At 41.1% G+C, this 15,095-nt stretch overlaps 1 protein-coding gene across 2 annotated transcripts in view; it reads left to right on the top strand.

Annotated features, from left to right (window-relative positions):
- The window catches only part of LOC307156278 (uncharacterized protein), a 67,802-nt gene that overhangs the window by 47,520 nt on the left and 5,187 nt on the right, over positions 1-15,095 (top strand). Inside the window, exon 1 of one of the 2 annotated variants that reach the window (XM_079867571.1) lies at positions 15,032-15,095. This exon is cut by the window's right edge and continues 163 nt beyond it. The exons of the other annotated variant lie outside the window; for it this stretch is intronic. The gene's annotated coding sequence lies outside the window, so the exon portion shown is untranslated. Of the gene's footprint in view, positions 1-15,031 lie in introns of those variants that run through there. 2 annotated transcript variants of the gene reach the window in all.

Below are 15,095 nucleotides of genomic sequence, written 5' to 3'. Positions count from 1 at the left end.
TCTTACTCTCAAGTTTTGATTCAGCCACAGAAACTACAGAAACACTCAAACATGTAAAAACACAACTCAACATCTCTCCCTGTTCACAGAAATACATATATAACACTTAATTTCAGTATTTACTGTCCTAAACCGGCACTATGCATTGCATGCTGGGAAATAACCTAAACCTGACACAGAAAGTGTTCAAGCAAATTTTGCAAAATATAGTGGATTGAATGTAATAATATTTAATGCAGATCACAATGAGACAAAATAAATCAAGAACACAGTTGCTTTAGCTCTCTTTATTTCAAGTGTAAAACAGCATGTTCATCAGATCTTCTTCTCCAAGCTGTCTATAGTGAACGATGGATAGATGAATAACTGGAAATAAACTCCTCCTCCATAAACACCAGCGTCTGATCCGTTTCTGACACTTTATGAACCTGATTCTGTTATCAGAGGTGACTGTGTCCAGCTAATGTCCATATTACAGAAATATACAGTTCAAGATAACACAAATCATGCAGTTAGCTAACATGTATTAAACATGTGTAGCTGCTGTTCACAACATTAAGCAAGAATAACCATGTGCATTTGATCTGATATAACAGTATAAGGGTAGGAGATGCAGTATATGAATGCTAGGCTAAAGAGAAGTGTCTTTAATCCAGATTTAAACTGGGAAAGCTGAGCCCTGGACATTATCAGGAAGACTTTTCCAGAGTTTAGGAGCCAAATGTGAAAACACTCTCCCTCCTTTAGTGGAATCAGATATCCTAGGTACTACCAGAAGCCCAGAGTTTTGTGACCTTAATAGACAAAACTATAACATTTATTTTAACCAGTCTTTTGCAGTATTCTCACATGACCTATATAGGTTCCTTATACTCTACATGTATTTGCCATTAAAAAAAACATTAACTTTTAACTATTTCACAGATGGTTTCAATAAATAAACAAGAAAAAAAATCAATAGTAAGGAATAGAGTTGATTGATTCACACACATCTTCTGTATTGCTACTTTCTTTGTCGCTCTGAATACACGTGTTACTGCCTCGCTACAAGAGCAAGAGCCGTGTAGACACACGGCAGAAAGGGTGAGGCTTTTCTACTTTACCTCTCTGGATCTTTGGGGAATCTATGAAATGCTAGTTGATTGGTTGTACACTGGTAATTGTTGCAGTTGATGGCAGAACACTAGTCGTTTCTCAATACCAAGTACGCAAAGTTTGGACTTGAGTCCTTGGTAGTTCGGAGAATGTAGGCAACATGTAGGCTATAATAAAATATTTTATATGTTTTAAATATATAAAATAAAATGACATAACCTTTTTTTGTTAAATGTCAATAATAGCCATTATAAAAGTATAAGTAGCCTAAAAGGTATAAGAAGCTATACAATAATAAAGCAAACGATTCAGTCAAACATAAGTCAGCTCTCTAGGCTACAACATTAAAGTTAAATAGACTAAATAAAGCTATGAAACTTCACTTTGCCCTCAGCTAAAACGTTTTGCCAGGGAACAAATTATAGATTAATGAGACAAATAAAAGAAATAAATCGCCCGTTAGATATACACAAGACGATTTATATCTCATGTTAAACCATAGACTAGAGACATCCGAGCCAGTGGCAAACGTCAGCAGCACTAGCCGAGGAAAGGCTGTTCTCGGCGGGGTACGAGCGCCGAGCGTCCGACTGCCTGGATCTCAAAACTCCGAAAACGTCAGATCAAATTTTCAAATAGGCGCTATCTTTATAAATAAACCAAAGATTTGAGCTTTAAACAACTACATTCTCGCCTGAAATACTCTTCATACTACATTTCGTGACAAAATTACAGCAGTATTTTTAAATTACGCGGGGTTTCTCTTCCGCTATTGACGCTTGCTGGTTGGTGTGAGATGCATTCTGGGATACCTGGCTGTCTCAAGTTCGCACAAGTCACCTCTCGATGCATCCTCGGTAAAAGGGGCGGATCAAGAACACATCCGGGGATTTGAACTGGACTTGGCTAGATGTGAACTTTGAATTGGATCAGTACTTGGGCAGCGACTGATGACATTTCACAAGTCCACAAGAACACAAGTACAGACAAGAATGCATATTGAGAAACGGCTACTGTTTTCTTTGTTTCCAATTATTTCCAGACATAATGTTAAAGCGACACCATGTACGTTTTGCTCTTGGGCTCCCCCTACAGTTGGGAAACAGTATTGTCTTTTACTACTGTCGTAAAATCTGTCATGGTTACACCAGGGGATACACGTGCATTTGTTGACAAGCCGACACCCCCGAACTCTGCAGGAGCAGTTCTCACGTCTTGGGCATTGTGTGTGAAATGTCTTCATCCCAGGTACAGTGGCATATATTTCAGCATGGCGTATGAATATAATTTCATGGGTTTATTTTTTTCAAACGCCAAAAGATCGCGTAGCTCACGCTTACAAGCCAGCATCATTATAGTAGCCTACTGTTTTACAGAATGCTAATTCAATTCAATGTTTGTGTGGTCAGTAATAGCCATATATCGTCAACATTATAATATCAAGCTACCATAGATGAATCTGCAAAGTTGAAAAATCTATTTGCATTAAGATTATAGCCTGAGTCAAGACACTTTCACCAGAAAAATAAATAAACAAACATGACTATCAGCCTCCAGTCATTAAGCTACTATGCCTAAACGATGATTTTGTCCGTCTAATCATGTATTATTTACTTGCAAGAATGTAGCCCCTACCAAACTTGTACACGCCGTTTAGACATAGGCTAGTTACTTCTGACCTTTTTTTTTGTCAGTTGCTGCTTTGGCCATGACAAAAACATATGCACGAAAGCCGGAAAACAAACACTGGTTGGCCTCTCACGTCCAAATTTGAGGAAGTGGTGGGGGAAGTGACGTATGCCGTAAAGCAGTCGAATTTTGTAGTTCTTTTTGTGCTCAGGTTACTACCCGAACCCCGAAGTTACATAGTGCCAGTAAAAGCGATACAGTATGGCAAGCCGTTTTAACTTTTATTCATTTCCAGGATATGAATCCTTGATATCAACACTCAATTTTCACTAGTTAAAATGATATTTATTGATATCAGGAATTAGATTTCTACTAGTAACAATGCTAATTCTTGATTCTTGATTGTCCGAAGACATAGGCTCGTGACCAGTCTCTGGCTGGGCAGACGTGATCTGAACAGGTTCGACGGCGGCCATCTTGTCCGAAGACACAGGCTCGCCAGACCCACTGTGTCTCCTCCACGCATGCAATACCGTTACTGCATAGAAGAGATGCACAAGACAGCACAAGACAGGACAGGCATGTGACAATATATCAGTTATCGGCTTTCAAATATAAAGAACTATTGGTTATCGGTATCGGCCAAAATGTTCATATCTGTAAATCCCTAAGATCAGTGTGTCCTGAATCAGACTAAACTCTGTGTTGAACTGAATCTTCTGTAAGTGAATCATGATGATTGTGAATGTGTTTTTCAGTGAGGAATGAAACTGCAGCGACTCCAAACTCAGGTGAGTTTCAGCTGATAAACGTGTGTCTAATTCACTAATAAAACACTGATTCAGACTCAGACTCAGTCCAGTGTGAATGTTTTCTGTCATACTGTCTGATATTTGTGATCGTTGTGTGTTTTAAAGATGTGAATGAAGTGACTCCGTCTCTCCAGATCTCAGGTAAAACATCAAGAGCTTTAAACATAAACTCTAATATTGATTTATCATTATAGATCAGCTGATCTGATATTTGATCACTTGTATAGATCAGTTGTGGTGGCTGTTTCCTCTCTTCATCATCTTCATCTTCATCATCATCTTCTTCATCTGTTTTATACTGCGTAAAAGGATCTTCAGGTGAGTCCAGACTGATCTTATAACGTCGTACTTCAGTCTTTATATCTGACGCTAGTTCACAAGAGCTCAGGGGCCTCATTTATAAACGTTGCGTACGCACAAAAGAAGGCGTACGCCGCTCTCTACGCAATAATTGGTATTTATAAAAAGTAAACTTGACGGGAAAATGTGCGGTCCTTCACGCAAGGTCTGACCCAGGCGTACGCACAAAAACGGGTGAAATGAGAAATGGCGACACCGTCGGCAGAATGAAGAAACACGTGAAGTGTGTGAAACTGTAGAAACTGTAAAAGAAATGGCAATACTGCCTCTCATAAATAACATGAAGAGTTAGCAAGTCTTACAATTAACAGCCGACACGAACACCCGTTTGATCGATCTGCAGTGTAAACAAACAAAAGCAAACTAAGATTACAACAGAAATGCAAATTAACACATATTTGCAAAATGAAAAGTGAAATATGTTCTGCAATAATATTGGCATGTTATGCAATTCATCCTCATAACACATCTGTAGCTTGTCAGATGCAGTCAAATGGATGGTAATAAAATGCCATGATGCCATCACAATGCGTAATGACGTGAGTGAAGTTACGTTTCTTGGTTTTCCTCTGTGTTTGCCATGATTTCGCAATCGATGAATATTAACTTGTGGGCGTTTCACGGACTATTTATGGGCAACTATGGGCGTGACATGAAGCCGCAAAAGCTGCGCTACATTTAGAATTGATTGTGATTTATTAAGGGAAAACTGCGTAGGATGTGCGTGCGCACGGTTTTATAAATCCGAATATTTCTGTGCGTACGCACGTCCTATGTTTCATTCGTACGCCACTTATGACGCAAATCATACGCAAAGTTTTATAAATGAGGCCCCAGGTCATCGTCAATCACATTTTGAGGAGTAATTTACAACGGCTTCGAGCGCGGCTCAACCAATCAGAATCAAGAACTGGAACAATCCGTTTTATAATGAATGTTTGACTATTTTTGACTACGTTTGACCGTTTAAATGTTTATATTTCAACAATGAGTTGGAGTATAGTCATATATCATTAGAAGACTGCATTATAAATGCTCTAAATGTGCCGTTTAAACTCAGTTTATTGCCCTGTGTAATTCTAGAAAGCTGATGGAATGGAGATCAGGACTGAATGGGGAGATCAGCTTGCAAATGCTGCACCTTAATGGAAATTAATTAAACAAAATTTTATGTTTTGTATTAGTCATTTGCAGAAGTACTGACAGACTTTATTTAGAGACAGATCCATCGTTTGTTCAGTTAACCACTGTTTAATTTAAAAAAAAAAGTTATGTTTTGTTTCTTTTTCCCACTGTGAACTGTGACTTAAAAACGAGGTATTTAATATTGTGTAGCGTCCCACTGCATTTCACTTCTGCTTTAGCTGGTTTCCTATAGCTTTCTAAAAAATCTGTCTTTATGTAGGAATATCTCTGGCTCTGTGATGAAGTGCTTGAGATTTGATTGAATAAATGTAAATGAAGCTGTTCATGTTTTGAATGTTGTTTATTCACTAGTTTGGTTTGAAGAGAGGAGCTTGTACATGGACACTTGTGTTCACTTATTCTTACTCTCAAGTTTTGATTCAGCCACAGAAACTACAGAAACACTCAAACATGTAAAAACACAACTCAACATCTCTCCCTGTTCACAGAAATACATATATAACACTTAATTTCAGTATTTACTGTCCTAAACCGGCACTATGCATTGCATGCTGGGAAATAACCTAAACCTGACACAGAAAGTGTTCAAGCAAATTTTGCAAAATATAGTGGATTGAATGTAATAATATTTAATGCAGATCACAATGAAACAAAATAAATCAAGAACACTGTTGCTTTAGCTCTCTTTATTTCAAGTGTAAAACAGCATGTTCATCAGATCTTCTGCCCCAAGCTGTCTATAGGGAACGATGGATAGATGAATAACTGGAAATAAACTCCTCCTCCATTAACACCAGCGTCTGATCTGTTTCTGACACTTTATGAACCTGATTCTGTTATCAGAGGTGACTGTGTCCAAATAATGTCCATATTACAGAAATATACAGTTCAAGATAACACAAATCATGCAGTTAGCTAACAGGTATCAGTTTAAACATGCGTAGCTGCTGTTCACAACATTAAGCAAGAATAACCATGTGCATTTGATCTGATATAACAGTATAAGGGTCGGAGATGCAGTATATGAATGCTAGGCTAAAGAGGTGTCTTTAATCCAGATTTAAACTGGGAAAGCTGAGCCCTGGACATTATCAGGAAGACTTTTCCAGAGTTTAGGAGCCAAATGTGAAAACGCTCTCCCTCCTTTAGTGGACTCAGATATCCTAGTTACTACCAGAAGCCCAGAGTTTTCTGACCTTAATAGACAAAACTGTAACATTTATTTTAACCAGTCTTTTGCAGTATTCTCACATGACCTCTAGGTTCCTTATACTGTACATGTATTTGCCATTAAAAAAAACATTAACTTTTAACTATTTCACAGATGGTTTCAATAAATAAACAAGAAAAAAAAATCAATAGTAAGGAATAGAGTTGATTGATTCACACACATCTTCTGTATTGCTACTTTCTTTGTCGCTCTGAATACACGTGTTACTGCCTCGCTACAAGAGCAAGAGCCGTGTAGACACACGGCAGAAAGGGTGAGGCTTTTCTACTTTACATCTCTGGATCTTTGGGGAATCTATGAAATGCTAGTTGATTGGTTGTACACTGGTAGTTGTTGCAGTTGATGGCAGAACACTAGTCGTTTCTCAATACCAAGTACGCAAAGTTCGGACTTGAGTCCTTGGTAGTTCGGACTTGACAAGTTCGACTCAGGAGAACGAACTCCCGAGGACGGGAGGACTCAAGTCCGATAATTCTGCAAATGGAACAGCGGCGTACTTGATAGCGTCACTCAGCTCGCTCTGGCTACTCCGGTTATAAACATATTAATGGCCACACAAATGTGGTTCAGGCAACGCAATTGATTATCTTCACTGCATATTTATAACAACACGAAATATAAAGCACAACCCTGACTCTTGATGAATAAAAAAACATTATAATATTGATCATTAAAACTAACATTTAGCAAAAAGAGACAGGGTTGTGTAATTTTATTTTATTATATATGTACATTCAGTGAAGAGAATGTAGGCAACATGTAGGCTATAATAAAATATTTTATATGTTTTAAATATATAAAATAAAATGACATAACCTTTTTTTGTTAAATGTCAATAATAGCCATTATAAAAGTATAAGTAGCCTAAAAGGTATAAGAAGCTATACAATAATAAAGCAAACGATTCAGTCAAACATAAGTCAGCTCTCTAGGCTACAACATTAAAGTTAAATAGACTAAATAAAGCTATGAAACTTCACTTTGCCCTCAGCTTAACGTTTTGCCAGGGAACAAATTATAGATTAATGAGACAAATAAAATAAATAAATCGCCCGTTAGATATACACAAGACGATTTATATCTCATGTTAAACCATAGACTAGAGACATCCGAGCCAGTGGCAAACGTCAGCAGCACTAGCCAAGGAAAGGCTGTTCTCGGCGTGGTACATGAGCACCGAGCGTCTGATTGCCTGGTTCTCAAAACTCCGAAAACGTCAGATCAAATTTTCAAATAGGCGCTATCTTTATAAATAAACCAAAGATTTGAGCTTTAAACAACTACATTCTCGCCTGAAATACTCTTCATACTACATTTCGTGACAAAATTACAGCAGTATTTTTAAATTACGCGGGGTTTCTCTTCCGCTATTGACGCTTGCTGGTTGGTGTGAGATGCATTCTGGGATACCTGGCTGTCTCAAGTTCGCACAAGTCACCTCTCGATGCATCCTCGGTAAAAGGGGCGGATCAAGAACACATCCGGGGATTTGAACTGGACTTGGCTAGATGTGAACTTTGAATTGGAACAGTACTTGGGCAGCGACTGATGACGTTTCACAAGTCCACAAGAACACAAGTACAGACAAGAATGCATATTGAGAAACGGCTACTGTTTTCTTTGTTTCCAATTATTTCCAGACATAATGTTAAAGCGACACCATGTACGTTTTGCTCTTGGGCTCCCCCTACAGTTGGGAAACAGTATTGTCTTCTACTACTGTCGTAAAATCTGTCATGGTTACACCAGGGGATACACGTGCATTTGTTGACAAGCCGACACCCCCGAACTCTGCAGGAGCAGTTCTCACGTCTTGGGCATTGTGTGTGAAATGTCTTCATCCCAGGTACAGTGGCATATATTTCAGCATGGCGTATGAATATAATTTCATGGGTTTATTTTTTTCAAACGCCAAAAGATCGCGTAGCTCACGCTTACAAGCCAGCATCATTATAGTAGCCTACTGTTTTACAGAATGCTAATTCAATTCAATGTTTGTGTGGTCAGTAATAGCCATATATCGTCAACATTATAATATCAAGCTACCATAGATGAATCTGCAAAGTTGAAAAATCTATTTGCATTAAGATTATAGCCTGAGTCAAGACACTTTCACCAGAAAAATAAATAAACAAACATGACTATCAGCCTCCAGTCATTAAGCTACTATGCCTAAACGATGATTTTGTCCGTCTAATCATGTATTATTTACTTGCAAGAATGTAGCCCCTACCAAACTTGTACACGCCGTTTAGACATAGGCTAGTTACTTCTGACCTTTTTTTTTGTCAGTTGCTGCTTTGGCCATGACAAAAACATATGCACGAAAGCCGGAAAACAAACACTGGTTGGCCTCTCACGTCCAAATTTGAGGAAGTGGTGGGGGAAGTGACGTATGCCGTAAAGCAGTCGAATTTTGTAGTTCTTTTTGTGCTCAGGTTACTACCCGAACCCCGAAGTTACATAGTGCCAGTAAAAGCGATACAGTATGGCAAGCCGTTTTAACTTTTATTCATTTCCAGGATATGAATCCTTGATATCAACACTCAATTTTCACTAGTTAAAATGATATTTATTGATATCAGGAATTAGATTTCTACTAGTAACAATGCTAATTCTTGATATCCACAATTAAATTTTAACTCGTTAAAATTATAATTCTTGATATCAACAATTGAATTTCAACTAGTAAAAACAACTGATTTTGAATGGCAGCCTATAGTGACATTTCACTAGTGAAAATACAATTACAGATATCAAGAATTATAGTTGATATCAAGAATTGATTTCTTACTAGTTGAAATGTCTATTCTTGATTTCAACAATTGAATTGCTACTAGTAACAGTGTTAATTTCTGACATCATGACTGTGGTTGTTACTAATAAGAAAGCCATTTTAGATATCTGAAATAATATTGATAACAGAAATACATTTTCAGATATCAAAAATGAACATTTTTACTAGTAGCAATTCAATTGTTGATATCAAGAATAGACATTTCAATTAGTGACAATTGAATTATTGATATCAGTAATTTGCATTTTTACTAGTAACAATGTAATTATTGATATCAAAAATTATATTTCTACTAGTAAGAAATCAATTCTTGATATCAACAATTGATTTTGAATGGCAGCCTATGGTGACATTTCACTAGTGAAAATATAATTACATATATCAACAATTACATTTTTGATATCAACAATTTATATCCTGGAAATGAATAAAAGTTAAAAGGCTTGCCATAATACAGACCCCGTCAGGCTATGGCAGACGTGTCATTCAACCTATTATAAGTCGATGTACCATCACAAGGGTCTTGGAAATATATTATGAAGGTTGAAAAGCTACATAGTGTTGCTTTAATGCTGTATACGGTATTTGTGCTAACGGTAAAGCCGTTGGTTCAGTCCAAAATGGCGACAGCAGCGCCATCTAGCGATTGTTGTCAAAACTGCAACGGAGTTTCGCCTCTTGGTACTTCTATACTCTTTGTCTCAGCCTCCTTAATGGCACTCTCTTTCTCTTCACGGGTCACTGTTATCATATGATATGCTCTGGCAATACCAACTACATCAAGAACATTTCTTAGGAATGAATCAGTAATGTCTTTTACTGAAAAAAGACAGTAAAACTGAGCCTTTTACTGGCTCAGCTTCATGTCATGACTCCTCGACTAACCTCCAGTATGTTTTCTGCCATTCAGTTTGAGTAACCTCTTCATGCTCCTGTTTGTACAGCTTCACTTTCTCATCTAACTTCTGCTTCTGAATCTCCTGAATGTGTTTCTCTGTTTCCTCAAACACATCATTGGTGAAGTGTGTTCCTCCATTCTCTTCTACCATCATCTCTATTTTACTAATCAGATCTCTGAACTGTGGGAAACTGGCAGACTTATTATCTATACAGAAGAACCGGTTTCCACAACTCTCTACAAGTTCTTTAAGACCTGGATTACCGTTCTGTAGAAACTGCTCAATGGTTTTGTTTTCCTCCTCTAACTTATTTTAAAGAGGATTAAAGCGTATTTTTCCATCTGTTCTCCAAACACTTCTTTGAGCTGCTGTATTGTGTTTTTCTCCTCCTCAGTGAATCGACCCACTTTAATCACGATAATAAAAGCGTGTGGTCCAGGAGAAGCGTACGTTACGCATTTCACTATTTCAGTTTTAACCTCCTCATCAGTCAGTTCAGTATCATACAGTCCAGGAGTGTCGATCACTGAGATCTCTTTACCCATCCTCACTGTAGTTTCTGCCCGACACTGTTTCGTCAGAGAGTCCGAGCTGACGGAGGAGTCAAACAGGTTTCTGCCGATGATGGTGTTTCCAGTCGCACTTTTCCCAGATCCAGTTTTCCCCAGCAGAACCAGTCTGAGCTGGTCTTTCCTCACAGGAATCTGATGCTCATCTTCAGCTGTTGCACTTTCTCCTGAAACTACAACACAACAATCACATCAATGTGGAATTTAATCAAATATTTAAATATTTAATTAAATAAGCATATTTTTTGCATATGAACAATGTCTTAAAGGCAGGGTAGGCAGGATTTTTCTAAAAAACTTTTCCCCAAATTTGTTTAAACTGTCTTTTTGTACCAATACATTTTTTTAGAAAAATCCTGCCTACCCTGCCTTTAAACAAGAGTTGAGACTTGACTTATGTACTGCTATACTATATGAAGTGAATTGAGCTGAGGGGCCACGGGCAATGGGGTGGAGGCGCGGCAGGATGTGCTTGATGGCCTCAGTCTGCTTTTCAGCCAGCTTCTGCTGGGCGAAGTTCTCGACCGCGAATGGTCTGCGGCCGGGGCGGAGTAGACATTCCATCAGGCGGCCACGGCGGAGACGACCCCTCGGGCAGCCACGGCGGAGACGACACCGGCTCAGGAACTGGAACAGACTCCACCGGCTCAGGAACTGGAACAGACTCCACCGGCTCAGGAACTGGCACCACCGGCTCAGGCACTGGAACTGGCACCACCGGAACTGGCACCACCGGCTCAGGCACTGGAACTGGCACCACCGGAACTGGCACCACCGGCTCAGGCACTGGAACTGGCACCACCGGAACTGGCTCCACCGGCTCAGGCACTGGAACTGGCACCACCGGAACTGGCACCACCGGCTCAGGCACTGGAACTGGCACCACCGGCTCAGGCACTGGAACTGGCACCACCGGAACTGGCACCACCGGCTCAGGCACTGGAACTGGCACCACCGGCTCAGGCACTGGAACTGGCACCAACGGCTCAGACACTGGAACTGGCACCAACGGCTCAGACACTGGAACTGGCACCACCGGCTCAGGCACTGGAACTGGCACCACCGGCTCAGGCACTGGAACTGGCACCAACGGCTCAGACACTGGAACTGGCACCAACGGCTCAGACACTGGAACTGGCACCACCGGCTCAGGCACTGGAACTGGCACCACCGGCTCAGGCACTGGAACTGGCACCAACGGCTCAGACACTGGAACTGGCACCACCGGCTCAGACACTGGAACTGGCACCACCGGCTCAGGCACTGGAACTGGCACCACCGGCTCAGGAACAGACACCACCGGCCCAGGAACTGGAACAGACTCCACCGGCTCAGGAACTGGAACAGACTCCACCGGCTCAGGAACTGGAACAGACTCCACCGGCTCAGGAACTGGAACAGACTCCACCGGCTCAGGAACTGGCACCACCGGCTCAGGCACTGGAACTGGCACCACCGGAACTGGCACCACCGGCTCAGGCACTGGAACTGGCACCACCGGAACTGGCACCACCGGCTCAGGCACTGGAACTGGCACCACCGGCTCAGGCACTGGAACTGGCACCACCGGAACTGGCACCACCGGCTCAGGCACCGGAACTGGCACCACCGGCTCAGGCACTGGAACTGGCACCACCGGCTCAGACACTGGAACTGGCACCACCGGCTCAGACACTGGAACTGGCACCACCGGCTCAGGAACAGACACCACCGGCTCAGGAACAGAAACCACCGGCAAGTGTGTGCGTAGCCCACACACCCCACATGGCTGTGGCCATAATGGCCAGTGTCGCGGTCACTGAGGGCTCAGGCTCAGGAACAGACACCACCGGCTCAGGCTCAGGAACAGACACCACCGGCTCAGACACAGGCTCGACGGCGGCCATCTTGTCCGGGGACACAGGCTCGGCAGGCGTTACGTGAACAGGCTCGGCGGCAGCGACGACCATCTTGTCCGAAGACATAGGCTCAGGAACAGTCTCAGGCTGGGCAGACGTGACGGATCGCTGGGTTGGCGCAGGCAGTGCGAGCAGCTCGGGCGGGACCGGCAGAGCAAGACGCCTGGGCGGTGCTTCAGGGACGGTAGTCACCTCCGGGATGGTCTCAGTGTTATGAGCCACCAAACTCGGGACCACCGGACTCGGGACCACCTGAACTGGGACCACTGGATTTGGGACCACCGGCACTGGGACCACCGGCACTGGGACCACCGGAACAGTCACGGAGGGAGTCTTCCTTCTCCTCCTCCGTTTCGGGACCACCGGACTCGGGACTACCGGAGGCGGGACTGGAGTATCCCACTGGTTCCGATGCTGAAGATAGCTGGTAAATCCCCAAAAATCCAGGATCTCCAGCCCCTTTATCTCCCACCCAGGCAACGGGTCATCCAGACAGACATTGAAGAATTCCTTCAATGCCGAGTCGTTGTACCCCAACCCTCAAGAGAGGGTCCAAAACTTTTGGGCCAGACATCCCACCGGCTGGCCCTGCTGGCGTAGGTCCATTAAGTTTTGGACCCGTCCCCTCCTCTCATTCTCCGTCTTGGGGGGAAGGATACGAAACCCCATACTGCTGGATCTATGTTTGTGACGGAGTCCTTCTGTCACAAAGCACACACAGGGAAAAGGTAAGATCCAATCGCAAGTAATTTATTAGGGTAATCCGTACTCACAAACTAGTCCAGGCAAGGGTCAAAATCCATACAAAAGCAGTCCAACAAACAAGAAACAAACAGGCATGGAACACAGAAGTGCAATGACATTAAACAAGGACTCCATGACAAACACTGAAACAGACAGGGTATATACACAGATGCAAACAAGGTGACGGGAAACAGCTGTGTGTAATGATCAATGAGTGACAGAACAGGATGATGGGAAACGTAGTTCATGATGCAAGTAACACTGGGGAAGGAGGACATCTACTGGACAACCGGGGAACACAAACCCAACACTGTGACAATATGCTGTATTCATGTTGTTTCTATATTACAGTGGAAATTGAGTCTCACATTATTTAAATTTTATTTGCACACAAAACATTAATGGTGAACATTTTTTACTTTATAAAATGATTCTCTCAAGTCTTGGCAATTGGCCCCTATTAAACAATAAATTAAGACATATTTGTCTTACAGAATTTATCATTATAATCAACTTAATTTTTCCCTGGATTTTGTATCACCAGTCCCTAAAGATATGTAAATGCAGGAAATGTGATTAAAATTGTGAAAAACATTTTTTCGCTTTTTTTAAAGTGCGAAAACATTTTGCCCCATTTTATTTTCATATTGAAACTTGTCTTTGCTTTCAAAAACTTACCTGACTGTGGCAAAGTCCATCTCTGCATTTGGATTTAAAGAAGGCCACAGTCGGACGATAGATTTGATATAGCTAATACTGCTTTCCCATCCGAATAAAAAATACACAATTACAAGCTGCAATGCGAGGATAGTATGAATTTGGTCTGTAGCCTATTATATTTCAAAGGTTTTTCGATCGAATTAAACGCCATTCAGTCATATTTCCTGCATCATCATCACCATGTTGCTTGAATAAACAGAAAGATCACAGCGCAGGAAAATGCTTCCTAAAACAACAATTAATACATTCAACAATCTCAATATATGTTTGTCATTCCTTATATTATCAATAAATCAACACATCTGCATAAAACCCGTTGCAGGAAATGCAAACTCACCAGGAGTCGAGCTGATGTTCAAGTCTGTCTAAATCTCAATTAGGAAAATTAGAGATAAATTCGGTCATTAGCATTAATAAAGTTGTGGAGCTTCTCCTTCTGCAGTTCTGCATCATATGAGATATTTCATGAGACATTCTATAGCTTTAAGCCACGCCCGTTTCTCGAGCTGCAGCATGACGTGATATCGAAACTGAAAAAAAATCTGATCATAAACCACACACCCATAGTCTATTATTGCTCTTATTATTGTTGAATAAATGCAGTGCCCAGCCCCACCATTCAAGACCTGAAACACACCTAAAATCCGCTGACATTTCACTTACATTTAGTTTAAATGTGAGAAATCCATGTAATTTTCGTGTCAAACCACATTCCAAGAAATCTTATCACTTGTTCTTATTCCTTTTTATTATCTATTTTTAGATTTATATCTCTACTTATCTTTTTATTGGTAAAGAAAATATATTTGGTTTTCTCTACAGAGAAGTTAAATCACCCATTCATATCTGATTGCATTTTATTAACAGTATAATCCACATTTCTGCCTCTAATCCAAAGTCATCTGTCTAGGGAGCGATGGTTTGATGAATAACTGAATAACTGTCCTGCTCCCGCATAAACACCAGCATTTGATCCGTTTCTGACACTGTATGAACCTGAACTAACTTTAGCTGGACAATAACTTTATTCTAGAGCTGCTATAAAGCCAAAACAATCTCTGTTACTGTAATTATTTCCTATTATCACTGTAAAGCCGCTTTAAAAGCGCTGTATTATGAAGATGACTTGACTGTGTGTGTGTTCCTCTGAGTGTCCGGCAGGGGGCGCCACATCCTCTCCACTCTCACTGATGAC

Source organism: Squalius cephalus (genome assembly GCF_949319135.1).
Source record: "Squalius cephalus genome assembly, chromosome: 1".
NCBI classification, from domain to species: domain Eukaryota; kingdom Metazoa; phylum Chordata; class Actinopteri; order Cypriniformes; family Leuciscidae; genus Squalius; species Squalius cephalus.
Note: the sequence above shows the minus strand (reverse complement) of the source record. Positions and strands in the feature narration are given on the sequence as shown.